At 37.7% G+C, this 19,235-nt stretch overlaps 1 pseudogene; it reads left to right on the plus strand.

Moving 5' to 3' along the window:
* The first annotated feature begins 18,118 nt into the window (after positions 1–18,118).
* On the plus strand, positions 18,119–19,235 carry LOC105493798 (large ribosomal subunit protein uL3 pseudogene; annotated as a pseudogene).

The raw sequence follows: 19,235 nt of genomic DNA on the forward strand, positions 1-19,235 counted from the left end.
TCAGGTTTGTCAAAGATCAGATGGCTGTAGATGTGTGGTGTTATTTCTGAGGACTCTGTTCTGTTTCATTGGTCTATATCTCTGTTTTGGTACCAATACCATGCTGTTTTGGTTGCTGTAGCCTTGTAGTATAGTTTGAAGTCACGCAGCGTGATGCCTCCAGCTTTGTTCTTTTGACTTAGGATTGTCTTAGCAATGCGGGGTATTTTTTGGTTCCAAATGAACTTTAAAGCAGTTCTTTCCAATTCTGTGAAGAAGCTCATTGGTAGCTTGATGGGGATGGCATTGAATCTATAAATTACCTTAGGCAGTATGGCCATTTTCACGATATTGATTCTTCCTATCACTGAGCATGGTATGTTCTTCCATTTGTTTGTGTCCTTTTTTATTTCACTGAGCAGTGGTTTGTAGTTCTGCTTGAAGTGGTCCTTTACATCCCTTGTAAGTTGGATTCCTAAGTACTTTATTCTCTTTGAAGCAATTGTGAATGGAAGTTCATTCATGATTTGGCTCTCTGTTTGTGTGTTACTGGTGAATAAGAATGCTTGTGATTTTTGCACATTAATTTTGTATCCTGAGACTTTGCTGAAGTTGCTTATCAGCTTAAGGAGATTTTGGGCTGAGACAATGGAGTTTTCTAAATAGACAATCATGTCATCTGCAAACAGGGACAATTTGACTTCTTCTTCTCCTAACTGAATACCCTTTATTTCTTTCTCTTGTCTGATTGCCCTAGCCAGAACTTCCAACACTATGTTGAATAGGAGTGGTGAGAGAGGGCACCTCTGTCTTGTGCCAGTTTTCAAAGGGAATTTTTCCAGTTTTTGCCCATTCAGTATGATATTGGCTGTGGGTTTGTCATAAATAGCTCTTATTATTTTGAGATACGTTCCACCAATACCGAATTTATTGAGCGTTTTTTGCATGAAGGGCTGTTGAAATTTGTCAAAGGCCTTTTCTGCATCTATTGAGATAATCATGTGGTTTTGTCTTTGGTTCTGTTTATATGCTGGCTTACGTTTATTGATTTGCATATGTTGAACCAACCTTGCATCCCAGGGATGAAGCCCACTTGATCATGGTGGATAAGCTTTTTGATGTGCTGCTGGATTTGGTTTGCCAGTATTTTATTGAGGATTTTTGCATCAATGTTCATCAGGGATATTGGTCTAAAATTCTCTTTTTTTGTTGTGTCTCTGCCAGGCTTTGGTATCAGGATGATGTTGGCCTCATAAAATGAGTTAGGGAGGATTCCCTCTTTCTCTATTGATTGGAATAGTTTCAGAAGGAATGGTACCAGCTCCTCCTTGTACCTCTGGTAGAATTCAGCTGTGAATCCATCTGGTCCTGGACTTTTTTTGGTTGGTAGGCTATTAATTATTGCCTCAATTTCAGAGCCTACCATTGGTCTATTCAGGAATTCAGCGTTTTCCTGGTTTAGTCTTGGGAGAGTGTAAGTGTCCAGGAAATTATCCATTTCTTCTAGATTTTCTAGTTTATTTGCGTAGAGGTGTTTATAGTATTCTCTGATGGTAATTTGTTTTTCTGTGGGGTCGGTGGTGATATCCCTTTTATCCTTTTTATTGTGTCTATTTGATTCTTCTCTCTTTTCTTCTTTATTAGTCTTGCTAGCGGTCTGTCAATTTTGTTGATCTTTTCAAAAAACCAACTCCTGGATTCATTGATTTTTTGGAGGGTTTTTTGTGTCTCTATCTCCTTCAGTTTTGCTCTGATCTTAGTTATTTCTTGCCTTCTGCTAGCTTTTGAATGTGTTTGCTCTTGCTTCTCTAGTTCTTTTAATTGTGATGTTAGAGTGTCAATTTTAGATCTTTCCAGCTTTCTCTTGTGGGTATTTAGTGCTCTAAATTTCCCTCTACACACTGCTTTTAGTGTGTCCCAGAGATTCTGGTATGTTGTATCTTTGTTCTCATTGGTTTCAAAGAACATCTTTATTTCTGCCTTCATTTCATTATGTACCCAGTAGTCATTCAGGAGCAGGTTATTCAGTTTCCATGTAGTTGAGCAGTTTTGATTGAGTTTCTTAGTCCTGAGTTCTCGTTTGATTGCACTGTGTTCTGAGAGACAGTTTGTTATAATTTCTGTTCTTGTACATTTGCTGAGGAGTGCTTTACTTCCAATTATGTGGTCAATTTTGGAATAAGTGTGATGTGGTGCTGAGAAGTATGTATATTCTATCGATTTGGGGTGGAGAGTTCTGTAGATTGCTATTAGGTCTGCTTGCTGCAGAGATGAGTTCAATTCCTGGATATCCTTGTTAACTTTCTGTCTCGTTGATCTGTCTAATGTTGACAGTGGGGTGTTGCAGTCTCCCATTATTACTTTATGGGAGTCTAAGTCTCTTTGTAAGTCTCTAATGACTTGCTTTGTGAATCTGGGTGCTCTTGTATTGGGTGCATATATATTCAGGGTAGTTAGCTCTTCCTGTTGAATTGATCCCTTTACCATTATGTAATGGCCTTCTTTGTGTCTTTTGATCTTTGATGGTTTAAAGTCTGTTTTATCAGAGACTAGTATTGCAACCCCTGCTTTTTTTTGTTCTCCATTTGCTTGGTAGATCTTCCTCCATCCCTTTATTTTGAGCCTATGTATGTCTCTGCATGTGAGATGGGTCTCCTGAATACAGCAAACTGATGGGTCTTGACTCTTTATCCAGTTTGCCAGTCTGTGTCTTTTAATTGGAGCATTTAGTACATTTACATTTAAAGTTAAGATTGTTATGTGTGAACTTGATCCTGCCATTATGATATTAACTGGTTATTTTGCTCGTTAGTTGATGCAGTTTCTTCCTAGCCTCGATGGTCTTTACATTTTGGCATGTTTTTGCAATGGCTGCTACCGGTTCTTCCTTTCCATGTTTAGTGCTTCCTTCAGGGTCTCTTGTGAGGCAGGCCTGGTGGTGACAAAATCTCTAAGCATTTGCTTTTCTGTAAAGAATTTTATTTCTCCTTCACTTATGAAACTTAGTTTGGTTGGATATGAAATTCTGGGTTTAAAATTCTTTTCTTTAAGAATGTTGAATATTGGCCCCCACTCTCTTCTGGCTTGGAGAGTTTCTGCCGAGAGATCTGCTGTTAGTCTGATGGGCTTCCCTTTGTGGGTAACCCGAACTTTCTCTCAGGCTGCCCTTAACAGTTTTTTCTTCATTTCAACTTTGGTGAATCTGACAATTATGTGTCTTGGAGTTGCTCTTCTCAAGGTGTATCTTTGTGGCATTCTCTGTATTTCCTGAATTTGAATGTTGGCCTGCCTTACTAGGTTGGGGAAGTTCTCCTGGATGATATCCTGAAGAGTGTTTTGCAACTTGGTTCCATTTTCCCCCTCACTTTCAGGCACTCCAATCAGATGTAGATTTGGTCTTTTCACATAATCCCATACTTCTTGAAAGTTTTGTTCATTTCTTTTTCCTCTTTTTTCTTTAGACTTTTCTTCTCACTTCATTTCAGTAATTTGATCCTCGATCGCTGACACTCTTTCTTCCAGTTGATTGAGTCAGTTACTGAAGCTTGTATATTTGTCACGTATTTCTCGTGTCATGGTTTTTATCTCTGTCAGTTCGTTTATGGCCTTCTCTGCATCTATTATTCTTGTTATCCATTCCTCCATTTTTTTTTTCAAGATTTTTAGTTTCTTTGCACTGGGTACATAATTCTTCCTTTAGCTCTGAGAAGTTTGATGGACTTAAGCCTTCTCTCTACTCATCAAAGTTATCCTCCGTCCAGCTTTGATCCGTTGCTGGCAATGAGCTGTGTTCCTTTGGAGGGGGAGATGTGCTTTTTTTTTTTTTTTTGAATTTCCAGCTTTTCTGCCCTGCTTTTTCCCTATCTTTGTGGTTTTATCTGATGATGGTGATGTATTGATGGGGTTTTGGTGTGGGTGTCCTTCCTGTTTGTTAGTTTTCCTTCTAACAGTCAGGACCCTCAGCTGTAGATCTGTTGGAGATTGCTTGAGGTCTACTCCAGACCCTGTTTCCCTGGGTATCAGCAGCAGAGGCTGTAGAAGATACATTATTGCTGAACAGCGAGTGTACCTGTCTGATTCTTGCTTTGGAAGCTTCATCTCAGGGGTGTACCCTGCCATTTGAGGTATGGGGTGTCAGTCTGCCCCTAGTGGGGGATGTCTCCCAGTTAGGCTATTGAGGGGTCAGGAACCCACTTGGGCAGGCAGTCTGTCCCTTCTCAGATGTCAACCTCCGTGTTGGGAGATCCACTGCTCTCTTCAAAGCTGTCAGACAGGGTCGCCCGCATCTGCAGAGGTTTCTGCTGCCTTTTCTTTTGTTTGGCTGTGCCCTGTCCCCAGAGGTGGAGTCAACAGAGCCAGGCAGGCCTCCTTGAGCTGCTGTGGGCTCCACCCAGTTCGAGCTTCCTAGTGGCTTTGTTTACCTACTTAAGCCTCAGCAATGGTGGGTGCCACTCCCCCAGCCTCGCTGCTGCCTTGCCATTAGATCACAGACTGCTGTGCTAGCAATGAGGGAGGCTCCACGGGCATGGGACCCTCCCAGCCAGGTGTGGGATATAATCACCTCATGTGCCATTTGCTAAGACCCTTGGTAAAGCGCAGTATTGGGGTGGGAGTTACCCGATTTTCCAGGTGTTGTGTGTCTCAGTTCCCCTGGCTAGGAAAAGGAATTCCCTTCCCCCTTGTGCTTCCCAGGTGAGGCGATGCCTCGCCCTCCTTCAACTCTCGCTGGTCGGGCTGCAGCAGCTGATCAGCACCGATTGTCCGGTACTTCCTTGTGAGATGAACCCAGTTGAAAATGCAGAAATCACGTGTCTTCTGTGTCACTCGCACTGGGAGCTGGAGACTGGAGCTTTCCTATTCAGCCATCTTGCTCTGCCCCCCCCAGCCTTTATATTTTTAATACCACCTATTTCTTACTCTTTCTATTATCTATTTCTGACATTACAATTTGATGAGTGTACAACCTCCATACCATATTCTCCATATCATTTAATTTCTCTTTCATATTTTTAATTTATTTCTCTGAATTTCATTCTTGTTAACTTATTCAAATATGTCTTCCTGTTTACTCCATCCCACTGTAGACACGATCACAATTATATCACAGGCTAAATGTGTTAGGTAGTAGAGAGTGGTAAGTAGAACCTACTCAATCATTATATTCATCATCTTAATGCTTCACAAGTTGTCAACCCAAATTGACAGAGATAAACAACTATTTTATAGTATAAATATGCTTCTTGTGATAATCAGGATATAATTATGCTAAAATATTCACCATATAGCTAAAATTCAATTTAACAAGGTATTCTGTGTTTTGTCAGGCAATTTTAATGGGAAGTCAATTTCTGCCACAGAAGCTGAGACAGGTATCAAAGATATCTGTGTGATGATGTAAAGTAACTTGTTCTTCAGTGCTAACTCTAATAAATAAATGTAAATCTAAAGTTAGGACATATGAGCTGCCAAAGATTTTTATGCTATCTCTGAATGTGAAAGACATACTAATAAAATTTCCAGGTAATTTTCTACCTTGTGTATGGACAGGGGGAAGAATGTTGGATATCAGAATTTTTCTAAATATTCAGGTCATAATTTATATATCACTGGGTAGAGGACAATTCCAGTTTGCAAGAAGTTACCTAAAGCATTTTTCTCTCCAAACAAAGGGTGATTCTATTTTGGAGACTCATTCTTGGTGTTACAGATGCTTTTCCTCCCCCTCGTGTGTGTGTGTGTGTGTGTGTGTGCATGTGTGTGTGTGCCTGTGTGTCTGTGTGTGTGTTAAGAACACTAAACATGAGATTATCCCCTTGACACATTTTAAGTGCACAATAGAGTATTGTTAACTGTAGGCACAATGTCGTACAGCAGATGTTCAGAATGTATTCATCTTGTGTAACTGATACTATATAACTGGTAGACAGCAACTCCCCATTTTAAGGATACTCACTCTATTGTCTATTCTTTAAATTTTAGATGTTTTAAGATTACACAATTGTGGCAAACCAGATGTAATTATTATAACCCAAGTGACCCAATGGAGACCCCAAATTACAGTTAATGGAAAATAAAAATGCTGTTCACATTCTTTAGTCTTAATCTCAGAAAGTTAGAATAGTGTTTAGAAATTATAATTTCTTGTCTCAAATTATCATATATACAAGTGAGATGGTATTGAAATGGTGCTCATCAGCCAGAGTCATATTAAGCTATCAATTTGAATTATATGTACAGTGAAACATAATCTTTTTTGGTTTGACTAGCTAAGCACAGTTCCAGACAGAGAGGATTCAAAATTATTCAGTTGGCATTTAACTCTCATTGGGGAAGCCTAAACTGACATCTTTAACTTGATATAAATATTACCGTTTAGGCAATTAATCTCTTGAAAAAATGCTAAATCTCAGCAAAATTTTAAAATATAACAGTCGTCAGATACTTCTTTAACTAAGCTTATTTTAATATTATTGCCAATACTTTGAATTGGTTTAAATCATTAATTTGAATTAGTTTGTATCACTCTTTACTGTCTTAGGCTGGACATCTACTAAAGCCATAATTGAAGATTCTTTAAAAAGACATGTTGCAAATTAGGGCTACATATTGCATAGAAACAAGCAGATTAAATTCATTTGTCAATTTTATGTGCAAAATAAACATACCAAAGTACTTTGGGAATGTACAACTTGACTGTGCTTTTATAGCACTGACTCTAAGTCCCTGCCCCAAGTGATTCTTTTATTTGCATGGTTGATAATTTGATCTGATCTTACTATTTCTAGATCTAGTTCTCAACTTTCTTTTCTGTTCCACTGTTCTACATGTCTTTCTTTACATCAATATCACACTGTCTTGATTGTAGCTTTATAATAAGTCTTGAAATCTGGTAGTTTAAGGCTTTGAAGTTTGTTCTTGTTTTCAAAATTGTTTTGTCAGTTAGAGATCCATACAATTTACAAATAAATTTTAGCAGTCTTATAAATTTCAACAAAATAACCTGCTAATATTTTCACCTAGGTTGTGTTGACAGTATAGATACATTTGGGAATAAATGATATCTTAACAACATTGAGCCTTCCAGTGTATGTAGTATATTTCTCTACCTACTTAGTTTTTCTTTTATATATCTCACTAATGTTTTATAATTTCTGTGCATAAAATTTAGAATCAGCTTGTCAATGGCTACCAAAAAAAAAAAAAAGCCTCCTAGCAAAAAAACAATACGACTCTCAAATCAATTTAGGTCTTCTTTAATTAGGTCTCTTAGCAATGTTGTTTTGTTCTCAGAGTACATATTTTATCAAACTTATCCCAAAGTATTTCTGGTTTTGCGATGCTGTTGTAAATGGTATTTTTATATTATTAACTTTCAGATTATTAGTTGCCAGTATATAGAAATGCAATTGAGTTATGCATGTTGACCTTGTATTCTTCAACCCTGCTAAACTAATTTTTAGTTCTAGTATCTTTTTTATATACATATGCAATCATGTTGTCTAAAACATGTTAAAAGTAGAAAAATAGTTTTTCTACTTAAAAAAATCTGTATTCCCTTTTTTACTTGACTTATTACATTAGTTAGCATCTATGGTAAAAATTCAAATGGGAGTTTTGAGAAAAGATTTCCTTGGCTTACTCTCAGTCTTGAGGGGAAGCACTGTCTTTCACCATTAAGTATGATGGTACTTATAGGTATTTTGTAGGTGCCCTTTACCAAGAAGAAGTTTCGTTCTATTCCTAGTTTGTTGAGAGGTTTTATCGTGAACATTTGGATTTTGTATAATGTTGTTTCTGCAGTAAATGAGATGATCACATAGACTGTACTTTTTAGACTGTTAATATGATGAATGCTACTGATCAGTTTTCCAATATTAAACCAAACTTGCATGCCTGGGATAAACCCCATGTGGTTATAACCTACAATATTATTGGGCCAGGGGCAGTGGCTCATGCCTGTAATCCCAGCACTTTGGGAGGCCAAGGCAGGAGGACTGTTTGAACCAAGGAGTTCAAGACGAGTCTCGGCAACAAAGTGAAACCCCATCTTACCAAAAATTTTAAAGCAATTAGCTGGGCATGGTGGTACATGTCTGTAGTCTTAACTACTCAGAAGGTGGAAGCAGGAAGATCACTTGACCCCAGGAGGTTGAGGCTGCAGTGAGCTGTGTTCATGCCACTGCATTCCAGCCTGGGTGACAAGGCAAGACCTTGTCTCAAATAAATAAAATAAACATAACATATCATTTGTGTGTGTATGTATATATATAATATATATAGCATATATATATATACATACATGCACACATATATATGATTTGCTAAAATATTAGTAAAGATTTTTGTATCTATATTCACAATATATATTGATGTAGTCTTCTTGTAAACTTTGTTTTGTTTTATTTTTGTATCAGAGTACTGCTCACATTACAGAATGGTAGGAAAGTGTTTCCTCTGGTTCTTTTATTGGAGTAGATTGTGGAAAATTGGTGTTATTACTTCCTTAAATGTTTGGTAGAATTCTGGGCCTGGAGTGTTCTTTCTGGGAAAGTTTTTACTAATATGTAGGGCTATGAAAACTATCTACTTCTTTACAAGAAACAGCATCAACTCCTACCTACATTCAGCAGTAAGAATGAGCCTCTACCACTGGATATTCATAGAGGTCAAGTGGAGAATCTGGAATTCTACTCCCATCTAGAAGAAATGAGGAAGTACCCCTCTTTTCCTGACAGCATGGGAGAAAAACGATTTAAATAAGGTCCATAGTGTCACAACACCCAAAATGCCCAGGTTTCAATAAAAAATCATTTACAATACCTAGAACCAAGAAAATCTCCACCTAAATTAGAAAAGACAGGGCCATCTGAAATGACAAGAAAAAAAAATCTTCCCTATAGCAGCTACAAGAGCACTGGTAAAATATGTCAAACAAAATTTTCAAAACTGGAAATGAACTAAATATTTGCAATAACTGAGAAGTGCTTATTCAAGAAAAATGTTGAATCTCAACAAGAAATGTGAACTTCATGGTGTTTTAACTTGCCCTTGTTATATCCCCCACTCTTTACCTTCATGGTATCCTTGGAAATGAATAGCCCCAGTGCTATAGTACCTGTGAAAACCAGCAACCTAGGAGCAAATGTGGGGTGGGAGTGGAGGATGCATTTGGAGATCCCCAAAAGCTTCACCCAGAGAATTACTACAATTTGACCTGTCTGGAAACTCACTGAAAAGCTTCATGCTCAAGGTTTATATTTATTTGACATGACTCAGAGATCACTCTGAAAAACTCTATTGCCAAGGCATTTGTCAAAAACATCAGAGGCAAGTGTTTAACATAACAGCTGCCTTAGAAGAAGTTAGGGCTAATAAGAGGTTACAAAAAAAATTAAAAGAAAAAAACTGGAGAATGAGGGTTTCATATGGGGCTTGGAAAACCTACAACATAGTCTTGGGAATTTAGAAGGCCATGCATATGTCCAAGGCTTTGGACATATTCAAGAAAGACATGAGAAGGCCCTAATCTCTCACTTGTGGTTTTGCACAAGTAGGAAATGAAGGCAAAGGCAGAATTGTAAACTGCCTGCTGGAGCACTGAAGGTATATCTCAACACATACACAGAGCTTCTTGGTAAAGGCTGGGAGACTTAATGGTTCAAGGCATTTAAGGAAATCCCTACTTTATCATTGACTACTAAGCTAACTGAGCGGAGAATTTGCTGTACATGACAAAAAATACAGACTACAGAATTGGTTCAGTAAAGTCATTAAACAAACAACAACAAAAACAAACTAGCAACAAGAAGAAATCCTAGTACATTAACAGCCTGCTGATGTTATTAATTCACACAAACTTAGTGGCTTAGGACAACACAAATTTATTATTATATAGTTCTGGAAAGCAACACAAATTTATTATTTTATAGTTCTGGAAAGACTCATTCTAAAATGGGTCTTAGCTGACCAAAATCAAGTTATCAGCAAGAATATGTTCTTTCTGGATGTCTTAGGATGGAATCTTTTTTTCTTACATTTTCCAGTTTCTAGATTCCACCTACATTCCTTGTGTGGCCCCAGTCTTTTGTCATGCTACCATCTCTTAGGTTATCTCTTCTGATTTCCTCTTCCACTTTTACACAACCTTGTAATTACATTGGGCCACTCAGTTAATCCAGGATAATCTCCCTATTGTAAGGTCAGCATATTAGCAAAGTTGATTGCATAAGCAAACTTAATTCCCTTTTACAATATAATCTGTTATAATAGAAGATTCTGGGTAATTAGGACATTAAACATCTATGAGCAGTAATTACTTATGTTTGCCATACCTGTAGTAAGGGATACCTCATTGCCAGAATTGCTTCATTATATTATTTAAAATGTCCAGTTTTTAACAAAAATTATGAGAATGCAAAAAAAAATAGATAATTATGGCCTATACACAGAAAAACATCCTACAATCAATAGAAACTTTTTCTGGAAGCATGAATATTAAACTTAGTAAACAAAGAATCTAAATCAGCCATTTTAAATATGTTCAATGAACTAAAGGAAACCATGTATAAAGAACTAAAAGAAAGTATGAAAACTATGTCTTCCCAAGTAGAGAATATCAATAAAGATATGAAAATTATTTGAAAAATATCGAAATTATGAAGAGAAGTACCACTAAAAAGAAAATTTTCACAAAGGAGCTCAACGGCAGGTTTGAACTAGCAGGAAAAAGGAGTGAGCAAGATATAGATAGGTCAATTGATATTATACAGTCTGAGAAACAGAAAAAAAGATGAATAAAAATAAATAGAGCAACTTGAACCTATGGAACAACATCAAGAGCACCAACATAGGCATAAGATTCTAGGAGAGGAGAGAAGTGAGAAAGAAAGAACGTTGAAGACATCATCACCAAAATTATGAAATTTGGTGAAAAACATTAACCTACACATCCCAGAAGCTCAATGAACTCCAATTAGGATTAACACAGAGAGTCACAGCTGAGTGCATCATAGTCAAACTGTCAAAAAGCAAGGGCAAAGAAAAAATCTTAAAAGCTGCAAGAGAGAAGTGACTCATCATATACAAGGTATCCTCAAAAATATAATAGCTGACTTCTCATCAGAAACCATGGAGGCCAAGATGTCATTGGGATGGCATATTCAAAATGATTAAATAAAAAGGCTGTCAACCCAGTATTTATATCTGGAAAAACTATCCTTCAAAAATAAAAGAATAATTAAAACTTTATTTGATAAACATTGAGATAATATATCACTAACAGATTTTACCTACAAGCAAAACAAACTAAATAACCAAATTACAAAATGGGTTTGAGGTAATATGTGAAGAAAAGGTTCTGCTACTGAAAAAAAAATGATTTTACAACACCATGTGGAAGATCTTAGTCCCTAGAGGAATAATGTAATTAACTATATCTGTAATTTATTTGGACAGTAATCCAATAAGCTATAGAGATCTGGCTTCCTTCCTATTAACTCTTAATCTGGCTTAGGTTGCTCCTGATAGAGTTTTCTGTGATCTGGTACAAGGAATACCATCACCACCAACTTTAGTGTCCACTAAAAAACTGAGGAGACTTCAGACGTTGTGCTTAGTTCACTGAACATACCAGTCTGATGCCTCCTTGTATGTTCTTCCTAGGATGTTCTTCCATAATACTTAAGCGTAACAAGAAGTGGTAAACTGAGGACTTTATAAGTATAGAAGACCCTCAGAAGACCTATAAGGAAATGCATGACATTAGGAAATAGCCAAGCATTGTATCACTGCAAGTGTGGATACCTTCTATTGTCTGTAACATGTGAATAGCCATTCAAACAGAGTTGAGCCCCACTGCACTCTCCAAATACTGGGACCACATTGAGGAGGCACTGGTCAAAGGTGATCACGATTGTGTGTATCTCATATCCATGCATGTTCAGTCATCATAATTATCTCCAAAAGAATTTTTAGAGCATTACACCTCACAGAAAGGTTGGATTCTGACATTGCAGCTTTTCTCATATGTTTTATTATATAGGCAGTTCTGGCTGTAAACAGTGCATATCAAAGTAGATCCTTCTAGCTATAATGTCAATGGTGCATATCAAACTGGAACTGGAAAAATGAGGTTTATGTCTTCTGATTTACATAAGATAATGGAGAATTGAATAATCAGACCTTCAGTAAACATGAGTTCTTACCTCCTAAAGTACTGTACACAGTCCTTAACTGATATGTTTCATATCAAATGTGGAAGCCTACCCTACATAGACAATCTTGGGAATAAGAAAGAGGAACAAAGGTGTTACTCTAGCCTGAAAGGGTCTTGTTAAATAATGGCTCCTGACTTCATTATTTAAAGTGCTGGTTTGAGCATAGAGAAGGTGGATGGGTGCAGGTTAGTGCAAGGCAGAAAGTTAAGCAGGGTTTTGAGTTGCTGCTAGATCAAGCGTCCATTTTTGTGATCAAACTCAGGATGCAGACATTTGGGGTGAGGTGTATGTAATAACTGACAAAGCCCAGGGAGATGACACAATCATCAAAAAGGACAGAGGAAGGGACCACGAGCTTGGTCAGATTCTCAGATACGTATGTGGCTTAGGGAATTATAAAAAGTACTTTGACTGGAAGAAGCTCTTGTCTAGAAGTAGACTTCCGTGGAAGTTTAGGATGTGATATTGACTAACAGTGTGCCTTGGACAAGTTGCTTAAATTCCTTAAAGCCCCAATTTTTCTTTCTATGCAATGGGAATGATACTATCTGTTATAGCATCGTCAGAAACACATTGTCAGGAAGCACATTGTAAATCCAAAATGCTTTAAAATGCAAAGTGTTCTGGTGTAGCACAGATCCATTCTTTAATCAAAGTGAAGAGTTGTGTTTAGTCAGAAAAGAAAGCAGAAAATTTGTTTGTCAAGGAAAATAAAGTTTCTATATGTGACAATGACATTTTTAATGAAGCAATTATTTTAAATGCACTGATTGTTTTGATTATTTGTATCATATGTGCTGGTAATAACAATAATGATACTGATGCCTTGTATTTCCAAAGTTTATAGCACTCTTGATTTATCTTACCAGATGTTCCTGATAGCTGTGTCTTTACTCTTGAATATTGAATAGGTTCGTGACTGGTACCATTGTGTTCCATTGCCATGGTTTTACTGGATTTCATAAACTGTTGTTTAGCAATCCCACCTGTCACCCAGCTATTTTCCCTTTGCACTGTCTTTACATTGTACCACCAGTAAAATGTAGCTGAGCCTCTTGGTGAGGGAAAATACTAGTCTCCAAACAAAGTTTAATCTTCCCACTTTGGGCTATTTTCTTTCTTTTTATTTTCTTTTTTTAAAAAATCAGAATGCCAGATGCCAGAGAGATTTATATTGTAGTGATAAATATAGGGTGTGTGAAGTCAAAGCAGACCTGTATTCACATCTTGGGCTTGACAACTTATTAGCTATTTGATCTTTAGTCAGTTACTTAATCTCTCCATGTCTCACATTCTTCATCTATAAAATGTGATAATTATATTCATGTCAGGGGGATATTGTGAGGATTAAATCCAGCACTTAATAGGGCCCCGTAACTGTTATCTGCATTATTAAGACAGAAAGCAGGTGGTAAAAACACATCTGCCTAATGCACACCTTTCTGCAGCAAACTACTCTAATGTGCTGATGAGAGTCTTAAAATTCTACATCAACTACTAACGTTGAATAACCTAGTTTTAATAATTGGTATAAGGCTGTAATGCAATGCTTACAATCAGCTTGTAATCAGTGAAACATTGACCAGTACATTCCTATTGGTCCAAATGCCAGTTCCATGGGTCCAAGTGACTTTAATCCCTAGATGAGTGACTGCATGCTGTATGTATGTTATGTTTTATTTGCTACTGTTTCTATTTGCTTCTAATAGATATCTGTCAGCGGTTATCTGAATGGATACTGCTAATGAAGTAACATGAGACTCAATGTCTCCATCCTACCTAACAACAACACTAATATGCCCATTTACATTATATATGTATCCATAGGAAAACAGTGTTTACTTAAAATTCTCTATTGCCTTTTAAGGAAGTGAGTTATACTAAGTGGAGGAGATTGTTTTTTTCTGAGTGCTGTTTTTAGCTTTAGAACACTAAATGTCTTTTTGCATTTTTCAAGGCAGAATTCAGTAAAGGGTAGGGTGTTCCAATTTAGCTTTAGAAACTGAGAGATTCTTACATTTGATTTATAATTGTTCTATTGTGATGGAGGTGAAGGGGGGCTGACAGCCAAGTAGGACAAGATCTAGAGAAATTTAGAGGCTTCCCAGAAGAAGAATATAGAGGGGAATCCTTCTGGTTGGAGAATGTGGCCAAAGCAGGTTTTCCTGGTGAAACACTGAGGAATAAACTTCATCTGTTCCCTGAAATCCTCACTTATTACTGTGATTTGAATGGATTATTCTTAAAACATCTAGGCCGGGCACGGTGGCTCACGCCTGTAATCCCAGCACTTTGGGAGGCTGAGGCGGACGGATCACGAGGTCAGGAGTTCAAGACCAGTCTGGCCAACACAGTGAAACCCTATTTCTACGGAAAATACAAAAATTAGCTGGGCATGGTGGCGGGTGCCTGTAATCCCAGCTATTCGAGAGGCTAAGGCAGGAGAATCGCTTGAACCCAGGAGGCGGAGGTTGCAGTGAGCCGAGATCGTGCCACCGCACTCCAGCCTAGGCGACAGAGCTAGACTCCATCTGAAAAAAAAAGAAAGAAAGAAAGAAAGAAAGAAAGAAAGAAAGAAAGAAAGAAAGAAAGAAAGAAAGAAAGAAAGAAAGAAAGAAAGAAAAGAAAAGTCTGAAAATATTCTGATTCCTATTTCAGGTTTGGGTTTGGAAATAAGAGTCTGCATGTCTAGGTAACAAACATGAGGTTTACATTTAATCTCCACAAACCACACTTGTGTGAATGAAGAAGCATGATAATGTAAAAAGACAGAGATCACCATTCACAGGTTACACAGCAATGGAGGGTATTTACTCTGCTCTAGCTAGAAGCCTACAGTCTAAATAAGCACGAGAAGCCTGAGGCAGTCTCCTGAGTCACGTGACAATTGAAACATCTCTAGTGAGATTTCCTAGGCTCCTGGGGTTTCTGACACTGTCCTCCTAAAGGAATGCTTGAGTTTCTTGTATTGCCACAGATACTAACTAGAAGGAGTATTACTGTACCTGCTGTCACTCAGATACCTGCTGGGGCAAATCTTGAGAGCTTTGTAGAAGATAAATGGAAACTTCTCAGTTGAGAAGATTCAAACAGTTTCCTTGAAAACAAACTTTCCAAATCAAAATAATATGGTCATAAATCATTTACAATCACTTTTTTTACCATTTAGAAATTATTTTTCAGCATTAGTTGTTTTGTTGCTTTTTCTGCCAGGCCATAAGTTTATTCCTGTCACTTTTAAAAATCTTTTGATCCTTTGTTTTTACTATAGCAATGGATATTTTTTAACTTTTCTCCCCAAACAAATTGTGCACTTATCAGAATCAAGGGGCATTATTGATTTTGTATTTCATAAAGATGATTTTTATAGATTTTTGTCTATTTTAACATTTTATTTATTATTTTCCATATTTGAACATTTTAATATATTTTCAGAAAGATGTACTTACCGTACTTTTAATTATTACAAATGGTTCATACATATAGAATAATTATTTGAAAAACAAAAGGTTGACAAACAGAAGGGTGATTAGGGTGATTAATCCCTAATTAAGTCATTCATTCTTGGAACCAGGTAACTCATTCTCTCACGTTTATGGAGATAAGCACAAAAAGTGATACTTTACACTGTTTGTAAAGTAAATATGTGTGTCTTTGGAGAATGTTTTCTCTTGTAAGCATACTGTCTAGGTATATACCCAATCCTTGGTCAGTTCTAAAAAGGGCTGCTTGGGACTAAAGCTAGACAAAATGGATTCAATTATGAAGCTGTTAGTAAGCAGAACCTGGCAGTGGGAAGAAGGTAAACTTAGCACAGGAATTAAAACAGTGAATTGTGAGTAAATTGAAATGTAAATCAATCTGGAGCAGAACTTAAGAGGAACTGGACACTATGGGGAAGATAATAACAGGATAATTGAAAGAGGCATGAGAAAGCAGAATTTAAGAAAGATTTAGGAAGCCTTGATTCAATGACACTTCTACCTGTCCTCTGGTCCCTCAAATAAAAGGTTCTGCATCCTTTGCCATTTCTTACTTCTTTTAAACAAAAATGATGGGAGACCATTATTTTGTACTGAGCCCCTGCACTAGGCCACAACAGACCAGACCAAATCAAAATTGAGTCACTCATGCTAAATGTCACGTAATCAAACTGAAGCTTTAAGGAAGCAAATAGATCCTGAACAGACCAGTTTTTCCTGAAATTAGGAGATTCCAGTCTACCTGCATTAGCATAATAAGGAAGTCCCTTCTGCTTCAACCCTTACAGAAAAGTAACCAAAATAACCTTATATTAACCAATGAGCTTTTTTCCTATTGTTTTACTTTCTAATTCCCACCCTACAAAACCCACTGTTCTGTATTGTCCAGCAGCTTTCATTCTATTTTGTAGAATGAAAGTAACCCTGATGAATGAATTGTGAATAAAAACCAATTAGATCTATAATTAAGTTTATTGTAATTTTGTCTTACGATGTTTTCATTTAGGAAGAGCCTGCTACATTGTATGCTACTTACAGTGTCAGGAACATGCTTAGTGTGGGTCTTGGTTGCTTTGGAAAATGCTCTGTTCTGGGCCCTTTCTAGTACATTAGATCTGTAAACTGGCCATCTGGAGATTTGGAGCATCGGTAAGCCTAAAATGATAGCGCTGTCCACACTTTGAAAATACTAAAGCAAGTTACAAAACCTATCCTGGTTTTGTGAAGAGAGGTCAGGAGAGTTAGTTGTTGAATTACTTCTTTTCAGAAATCAAGGCAGTGCGAGGGTGAACTCAACAAAGGGAGGTGCTTAATCTGCTACCATATTTATGATTTACCTTACTGGCCCTACTTTCTATATCCTCATTTAATTTTGGAAGGTGATATAGGGAAGAACATGTTTCAATGTCCCAGGACTGAAGGAAGAAATTCCTAATCAACGTCACAATTTCCAAGCCCTTTAAAGTAAATAATTCTTCTACAGCTATAGAATTATAGAATTATAGAATTTCCAAGCCTTTTAAAGTAAATAATTCTTCTACAGCTATTAATTATTAAATTAATCTAAAAACACAACATGCATAATTTCACAAAAATGATTAAAATTTAAAAATAAGAATATTCTTATAAATTTGGAAAATGCTAAAACTTATAAGAGATGACCTGAACTAGCTGCTCTTCCCAATATAGACCTGGGACAGAATGTCAAGTGCCAGAGTAAAGAAAGGATGGATGCACACTTTCTGAGGTCTGGTTTATTCTGAATAGGGAAAATAGCCAGAATGACTGTCAGAAAATTTCACCAGAGGGAGAGGATTTCTCTCAAAAGAAGATGTCTACTTGCAATACGCAAGAGAATCTCTTTTTCTAGTCAATCGTCTGAACTTATCAAGGGAAAGTCAGAGGATATCTATTCGGAGTGTTCTATGCTACTGAAGACCATCCAGAATGTATTTGTGTGTTGGCAGGTGGGGCAGTATCTTAATCTGAAGGGGTGTAGAAACAAAGTAATTCTGAGTTAAGGTTGCCAGATAAAATACAGGACACCTAATTAAATTTGAATTTTAGGTAAATAATAAATTTTATGATTTTTATTATAAGTGTGTCTCATTATTTGTTATTTATCTGGAATCCAAATTTAACAAAGTGTCCTGTATCTATTTGTCCTATTTGGCAAACCTTGTCTTGGTGTCATGACTAAACAAAGATTCCTCAAGAAGAAGTAATGAAATTGGAGTCATATGTCAAATTTATATTAGAAGAGGAAATTAGGAGCACTGATGAGAATCAAATCAATAACTCAATCCCATTAACAATAGCTGCAAAAAAAAAAAAACCCTAGGAATATACTTTATCATTAAGTGAAAGATCTCTACAAGGAGAACTACAAAACACTGATGAAAGAAATCATAGATGACTCTACTGGCGGGATTTGACAGTGTGATGTCTCACAGAAAGTTCTCTGTTCCCAGACATGGGTCCCTCGGCTTCCTGCCTTGGAAGTGCAGCAGCAGGCACCATGGGAAGGTGAATTGCTTCCTTAAGATGACCCTTCCAAGTCGGTCCACCTCACAGCCTTCCTGGGATACAAGGCTGGCATGACCTGCATCATGTGGGAAGTCGACAGGCCAGAATCCAAGGTGAACAAGACGGAGGTGGTAGAGGCTGTGTCCATTGTGGAGACATCACCCATGGTGGTTGTGGGCAATGTGGGTGACAGGGAAACCCCTTGAGGCCTCCGGAACTTCAAGACCATTTTTGCTGAGCACATCAGTAATGAGTGCAAAGGGCTATAAGGACTGGCATAAATCTAAGAAGAAGGCCTTTCTCAAGTACTGCAAGAAATGGCAGTATGAGGATGGCAAGAAGCAGCTGGAGAAGGACTTCAGCAGCATGAAGAAGTACTGCCAAGTCATCCACGTCATTGCCCACACCCAGAGGCACCCACTTCCTCTGTGCCAGAAGGCCCACCTGATGGAGATCCAAGTGAACCGAGGCACCATGGCCAAGAAGCTGGACTGAGCCCGAGAGAGGCTCGAGCAGCAGGTACCTGTGAACCAAGTGTTTGGACAGGATGAGATAATCGACATCATTGGGGTGACCACAGGCAAAGATTACAAAGGAGTCACCAGTCATTGGCACAGCAAGAGGCTGCCCCTCAAGACCCCCTGAGGCCTGTGCAAGGTGATCTGCATTAGAGCATGGCATCATGCTCATGCAGCCTTCCCTGTGGCATGCACTGGACAGAAAGGCTACCATCACTGTACTGAGATCAACAAGAGGATCTATAAAATTGGCCAGGGCTACCTTATCAATGACATCAAACTGATCAAGGACAAGGTCTCCACTGACTATGACCTGTCTGACAAAAGCATCAACCCCCTGGGTGGCTTTGTCCACTATGGTGAAGTGACCAATAACTTTTGTCATGCTGAAAGGCTGTTTGGTGGGAACCAAGAAGTGAGTGCTCACCCTCCACAAGTCCTTGCTGGTGCAGACCAAACAGTGGGCCCTGGAGAAGACTGACCTTAAGTTCATTGACACCACCTTCGAGTTTGGC

The sequence above is a fragment of the Macaca nemestrina genome, chromosome X (genome assembly GCF_043159975.1).
Source record: "Macaca nemestrina isolate mMacNem1 chromosome X, mMacNem.hap1, whole genome shotgun sequence".
Taxonomy (NCBI): domain Eukaryota; kingdom Metazoa; phylum Chordata; class Mammalia; order Primates; family Cercopithecidae; genus Macaca; species Macaca nemestrina.